Here is a 7688-nt window from a genome sequence, read left to right as displayed (position 1 = left end):
TGTATGTACATTGATGCAACGTAAAAACACTTGTTATAAAACAGAAACCTCATGCCAATCTTGCTGCTCTCTACCCTTTTTCGTGAGGCAATTCCAGCGTAACAGTCTTGACATTTAGATCATTTTACGTTATTCAGACAGTTTTGAACAAAATTAAAAGTCCTTGTCCACTTTTATAGCTCTGCTTTGATATGTTTGATGTGTAGTGAAAGGGTTGTATCAAAAGTTTTTCCCCCCTTCATCATAATTTACTACCAAAGAATCCAATATGAAGTGATTATGATGTGACATAACGACACCCAAAGATTTTATTTTTTATGTTGCTGCATTTTGCCCTGAAAATTAGGTTTTTGTAGAAAAATTGTGATTAAATGTATTTCACTCCTACTGCTATGCCAATCAAATTGAAGCTTAAAGAGTTATTATGTTTGATATCAAATTGTCACAGTGTAACACATATTTTTGGAGTTATCAACAATTTTATGATTTTTGGCTAGTGAAAACTTTCCGCGGAATTGCCCTTTTTTGATGTTCTTATCTATCTTCACTATTATCATCATCATCATAACTATCTCTCTCTTTCCCTTTTCCTCTCGCTCTCTCTCTCCCTCTCTCTCTCCCCTCTCTCCCCTTCTCTCTCTCTCTCTCTCCCTCTCCCCTCTCTCTCCTCTCCATCTCCTCTCTCCCTCACTCCCAGAAGTGTCATGCTCTAACATTATTTAATTGGCACAAGTCGCACAACAATGCATTGCAATTCAGGACTTTTTCCACCATAAAAATGGCAATTGTTCGTTTCAAAATGCGAAAGGTTCATGTTGTAAAAGGTGTTGGTTTTTAATAGTATTCATGAAGGATATACACTGTGCAATTTCATAATGTGATGTTCTTAATATACACTCAAGTTGAACTGTCATGTGACTGCCACAATCAGGAAATGAGTTCCATACTTTCATGCTTTGTTAAAACGAATGTCTGTACTGTGGATGATAACATTAAATGTGAATATGAACATAAACACGTCCTCAAAGAGTGGCCATTAGTACCGGTACATATAATTTCTATCAAAACCTGGTATTAAATTGTAAGTCAATTGGGTATGTGTATTTGTGGGGTCCGCTTGCTATTCATAAGGACCACTATTCGTAAGGACCGCTACCGGTATTCATAATTTGAGAAAAGGGTCATTAATCATACAGGTCATTATACATTAGGACAGCTATTCATAATCAAAGCAGAGGGTCGCTAATCATAATACAAAATCGGGTCGTTATTCATAAGAGTCCCTATTCATAATACGAGAAGAGGGTCGCTATTCATCATACGAGAAGAGGGTCGCTATTCATAATACGAGAAGATCGAAGATTAATAGCGACCCTCATTTCGTATTATGAATAGCGGTCCTTATGACTAGTGACCCCAAAAAACAATTATGAACAGCGCCTCATCTTCATGTTTATGAATAGCGACCCCGATGACGTATTATGAATAGCGGTCCTTATAAATGATGACCCTGGCCTCATTGGAATTATGAAAAGCGACCCTCATCTCACGTTATGAATAGCGGTCCGTATGATTAACGATCCTTATGCCTTTCCGTTTTATGAATAGCAGTCCTTCACGTATAAGAAGTTTCATTTTCATTTTCATTTCATTTTATTTTGTTTCAACACAGATCACTTGCTTCAGCGAACGGCTGTTCTTCTGCGAGTCTGTGCATACATACAAAAATCACATACAAAATATATACAATACAGACTAAAACGCAATACAAATTTAACAATTACAACAGTAAAAGAAGTGCGAATTTAAAATAATTTGAAAAAATACAATGAAAATAAATCTAACGAGCGTGATAAAAAAAACATAATATAATACTTAATAAATACAACTATGAAATGAATGAAATAAATTAAAAGTTAAGTTAAAATTAGGAATTGAAAATAAAAAATAAAAAGTATATATATATTAAAAAGATAGACCGGTAACAAACCAAGCGAATTAGCAAACTGGCAAAAAATTGATTCCTGGTAGGCAGCTGGTGTGATTGCACAGCATATTGAACAGATTGCGAACAAGAGGCATAACAGAGAGAGAGATAGATACAGAGAGAGAGATAGATAGAGAGAGAAAGAGAGAGAGAGCGAAAGAGAAAGAGAGAGATGTGAGGGAGAGAGAAAAGAAGAGAGGGAGAGAGAGAGAGAGAGAGAGAAGGAGTCAATACAATCTCACTCTACTGTCAAATTTGAATCTGTAAAAGCTTAAAGCTTTTACATTATTCGGCAATGCATTCCATCATTTTGCTCCTCTGTATATGGCGGTCATTATGAATTCTGGTCCTTATGACTAGCGAGGTTACTCTGTATTGCGTATAGGGCCTATAAGTGAATTATATATCTGTTAAAGGTAATACAAAGTTTTGGGAAATTTTGAAAAATGGGTAGATAGTGATTCTTTACAATTTTGATATATTTGGATGCCCCTGTAGATGTATTATAACCACTAGAAAAATTAGCCCCCATAACACTGCTGCTTTCGAGAAAAATTAAATATAAAAATTTACCGGTGCTCCCGGTAAATGTTTGATGAATTTCAAATAGCGCCTACGGCCGTACAATAGTAGCTGCGACCATGAAAATCTCAGAATATGTATTTGTGATATATAATTTCCAAATGGGAATAGCTAATCGGTCGATTTTAGTCAACATTGTTTTATAGCTTAATTAATATCTTGATCTTGAGAGGGAGCTATACATCATAAAGAGTTTATTATATATAATTTCATAACTTTAGGCTCGAATTCAACCGCGACAACGATCACTGAATATTGTAGGATCGCATATGCTTCTAATAATGTGCATTTGAACCAAATTCATGACCCCATACCAAAACTTTGTATTACCTTTAAGGTTTTGATGAACAAAAGTTACACTAATTGTTGCCCTGTACTACTGTTCTAACCTATAAAAAGTCCTGGTTTTAAAGGTAAACTAAACAATGTCATATTGCATGTCTGCTCATTACATGTACATATAAGGAATGTCCCTACATTAGCCTCTCCGCCAGGCACAAAAAATATGGGATTTTTAATGGAAACTATATAAAACTCGCAGCAATCGTGATGGAAATATACAGTGCATCCCAGAAAAAACAAAACCGAGAATGATCAACGTTTCATCATAACTTAATCACAATTATAACTAGAAATATCGCAATCTGTATTGCCGCGCAATGCGAATGTATCCCCCGGCAGTAGCAGCGATTTTGTGTCATCCTTATGTTCGAAGGAGGGATAAAGATCCCCTCTCCCCTCCCTGAAACAAAAGGATGACATAGAGATCGCCACTAGTGGCTCAGACTATTATCAAGACTAGGAGCAGCATCACCAATGAAATATGTGTGTAGATTAGAGTATAATGCATCTCTGTAGAAAATTTGAAAGAAATCTGTCATGCAATATGATCTGCAGAGCGCAAACTAGACACCCACCAAAATATGACCTTTGACCCTGTTAAATGACGGAAAACTGGGGGCAGCATCACCAAAAGTTGGAGGTCTGTAGATTATACCAAAATACATCTCTGTTAAAAATTTGAACAAAATCCCTTGAAAAAATGTGGCCTATAGAGCACACACAAACCATCAAAAAAAATATGGCATTTTAAACTATAGAACATGGAACACTGGGGGCAGCATCACCAAAAGTTAATTATAGGTGTGTAGATTATACCAAGATACACCGCCATATAAAATTTGAAAGAAATCCGTCAAGGAATGATGCAGTTAGAGCACACACAAGAATAAAATATGGCCTTTTACCCTATAAAAGACGGAACACTGGGGGTAGCATCACCAAAAGTTGTAGGTGTGTAGATTATACCAATACACACCTCCATACAAAATTTGAAAGAAATCCATCAAGGAATGATGCAGTTAGAGCGCACACAAGAATAAAATATGGCCTTTTACCCTATAAAAGACGGAACACTGGGGGCAGCATCACCAAAAGTTAGAGGTGTGTAGATTATACCAAGATACACCTCCATACAAAATTTGAAAGAAATCCGTCAAGGAATGTGGCAGTTAGAGCGCACAAAAGAATACAATAATATGACGCGGCGTAACGCTGCTGAATCCAAAGTACCCCACCGGCATATGCGGAGCACACGGCCTGTATACGCGCATCGCGCTAGCAACACGCTATGCATTCGGTATCAGCTCGCTAGCTTCTCCCAAATCCTGACAAAAGTTGGGCGCACGACCTTTTCTGATTTTCAATGCGCGGGCCGTGCGTCCTCTATTTGTGACAGGGCCATAAGTCGATACATCTGTACATGTAAATTGTACAAATAAACATGGCGGATCCAGGGGGGGGGGGGGGCACAGGGGGCACGTGCCCCCCTCCTCTGGCCAAAAAAAATATGTTAAAATCAGCCCTAAATTCGCCCAAATTGTACTGAAAAACAGGGACGTGCCAATGGCTGACCTAAAAAGCTGACCTTACCCCCCCCCCCAACGGAGCAAAATGTCAAAATCAAAAATTTCGTGACCAAAAGAAAAAAAAGTGTCCTTACCCCCCCCCCCCCCTCTGCTTAATCAGCGGCTGGCTGAGTCGTTGTGATTTTGGGGGGAATAAAAAAAAAAGAGTGACCTCTTACCCCCCCCCCCCCCCCCCCCCCCCCCCGCTTATTCAACGGCTGGCTGAGTCGTTGCAAAATATATACACAAAATATACATATATATATATATATATATATATGTTCTCTTTCCCACACGGTACCCCCCCCCCCCCGTGTGCCGCCCCCCCCCCCCGGGAAGTATTGGGAAGAGAAACCTACCGTAAATAATCTTTAAGTAATTAATCTTCTGTACGTCATGTAATGTATATTACTTTCGTAACTCATACAAGCCAGCTACCAGTATAATTTTTCTTTTCTAATATCATGTTTATATTCTGTGTATATTCTATTTATGTAATCGAAACCAAAACGAGACATATGATATATTTTATTCGAATTAAAAAAGATTTTAATGAAGCTCATACATGTGGATGAGACCAAAACCAAGCATGACTACAGACTGATCAAAACATCAAATGGACATGAATCATTTGGCGATGTGTGATCAAGAAAACAAGTCACTTCCTTATTTCTGCATCGGTAAGTTGAAGCATAATGTTTTATTCTTTTCAGTTATGAAAATTACCCTTGAGATTATAAAATAAATTTCATTAGTAAATGGTCTTTGCAGACTTTTTAAAGTAATAAAATTCACTGATATTGAATGCTAAAGACAATGTTATTACAAAATCTTCCTGCATCTGTGTTTTGGTATTGGAAAAACAGATAGATACTTATGTTGTCATATTCCTTTTAAAAGAATGTATATGTGCATATCGAAACTGCTTCTCCTACGTGGTAGGATTCCGAATTAGAATAAAGTTTTTTTTATCGAAATATTAACACATTATTGAACCTTTGAGAGACTTGTTTGAAATTACTGGACATAAATGTCCAATCATCCTTTCTCTGATTTCACGCTTCTCATTTTTCTGCAATCATGGAAATCAAATCACATACATGTATGTTCATTTTATGTAAAACATTAATAAGGCAGTGTTTCTATTTAAGAATTTTGAAGAAGAAAAAGAGTAAATATATCAATTTTTGCCTCTAACCTAGTTAATTAATCAGTTGTTGCCAAAAACAAATATTTCAATTTCCTTTTTCCCCAAACATATACGCAATGCTTGACTCTTTTAAACCTGTGTTCAGAGAACTGATGAATTGATGGAAAATGCAAGATATTAAAGTTCAACCTTCATCAATGATGGATAGCACTGAATAGCCATAGTTGACAGAATCTAAATCGTTCAGATTTAATGAAAGCAATAAGGAAACAAGCTCAAAAACGCAAAGTCTACCGAAACAAAAACAGGATACCGTTTACTCTGAAGTCCAGGCAGAATTTTAGTTCATTTTTTATGCTGGATTCAAGTACTATCTGACACAGACCATGTGCTAATTGGAGAACAGTAAAAGGCATTGATTTTACACACGATCTCAAGATTCTCAACTTATATGCTGTACACAATTCGATTGCAATTCTTGTTCTGAGTGGATATTTCTCGTCAAGGATATTAGGTCCAAGAGCCAAGGTTCTTAAATCACAGAGGAATATAAATCTTCATTCACCCATTACGTACTGGAACCAAGTTTTTGCTGTATTATAGTCTATGGGAATGAGAGAAGTCAGAAGTTAACAGGTTAATATTTGCAATATCTTACAGAGGATCATGAGATACATGTGCGTCTTGTGGAATCAAAAAACAGCTTTGGATGCCTACCAACCTACTCTGTTTAAACACTGACTTTAAAAGCCGTCTTAAAAATAAATGTTATCTTTATTTACAGCATACTTGTATACGTGGATGTAAATTTGTCAAAGTACCTACTCTTTCCCAATTTTCAAATTTTCTCCTGTTTTATGTAAAGCTCTTTGTACATTTTCTTCTATGTAAGGATATTTGTTGGTATTTTTGTTGTTGTTGTGTGTGTGTGTTAAAGCTCTTTAACATTTTGGTTTCTTTGCAGAGCTTTCCAAACAAAAATTTGTTGTATCACTTGTACTCTTTGTTTTAATTTCTTTACATAATTTATTCTTCTATTTATTATTTTTCAAGTCTTTTAATCTTTAATATCTTGAAGAAAAAAAAAATCATGTGCATTTCCCATAACACCAGAGGTAAAATGAGCATGTACGTATTTGTCCTTATTTTTCTCACGTTCAACAGACCAAGTGCCTGTACAATTATACATGTTAGAGAAGGGGAAGAAGCAAAACTGAACTTTTCATACCCATGTAATATCACAAAGACAACATTGCAACATAGCTCCCAAGCTCCCTTTTACAGTTCAGTAAACCCAGGTTCTAACCCATTGCCTCCACGGTATGAACTTGCAAATCATACAAAAAGTGATGATGACACTACTTGCTTTATCCTCCTAATCATTGACCCTATTTTAAGAAACGATGTGGGTACCTATATTCTCTTGGTATATAACCATAGTCAACTGCTGCTAGAGTATCCTAAAATTGATTTACGTGTTGCCTACCCTCCCGGGAAGGCTTCTTGTGAATCAAGTAGCAACCATGTAGATGGGGCATGGATCAAGCTACAATGTACTGCTCCTTTAGGGAATCTTGCAGGCCAAATTGTATGTTACCAGAATGGCATGAGGCTACCCCCTTTAGGAACACCTGTCGAAAATGGTAGACGACTAAGTCAGGTCATACTGGCGAGAATAGCAGATCACTCTGTGCGCTGTTGTTCATCCACCTTGGACCAAACAAAGACCTTGCAGCAATGCAGGGATTGTGGATGGGATCCCATTCAGAACATAGCATTAAAAGACATTACAGACCTGAGCACTACTGTCTCACCTACACAACACTCAAAATCAACACAAAACTTCACACTGGAAGGTGAAACCCCTTCTTCCCCTCCACACATGATTACAAACATGGCTACAAACAAAGATGTATGGTCCAATTTCAAGAGACCCGTGTACATTGCCTTAAGCTTCTTAATTTCGAGTTATGTTATTTACAGTATTACTCTTCTTCTTAAACAAGTAAAAACAAGATGCTTGAAAAGAAGTCTAATACCTCAAAGGGATCCGGTAACTTTG

The sequence above is a fragment of the Strongylocentrotus purpuratus genome, unplaced genomic scaffold (assembly GCF_000002235.5).
Source record: "Strongylocentrotus purpuratus isolate Spur 01 unplaced genomic scaffold, Spur_5.0 spur5_scaffold_18, whole genome shotgun sequence".
Classification (NCBI taxonomy): Eukaryota; Metazoa; Echinodermata; class Echinoidea; order Camarodonta; family Strongylocentrotidae; genus Strongylocentrotus; species Strongylocentrotus purpuratus.
This window is presented reverse-complemented; position numbering follows the sequence as displayed.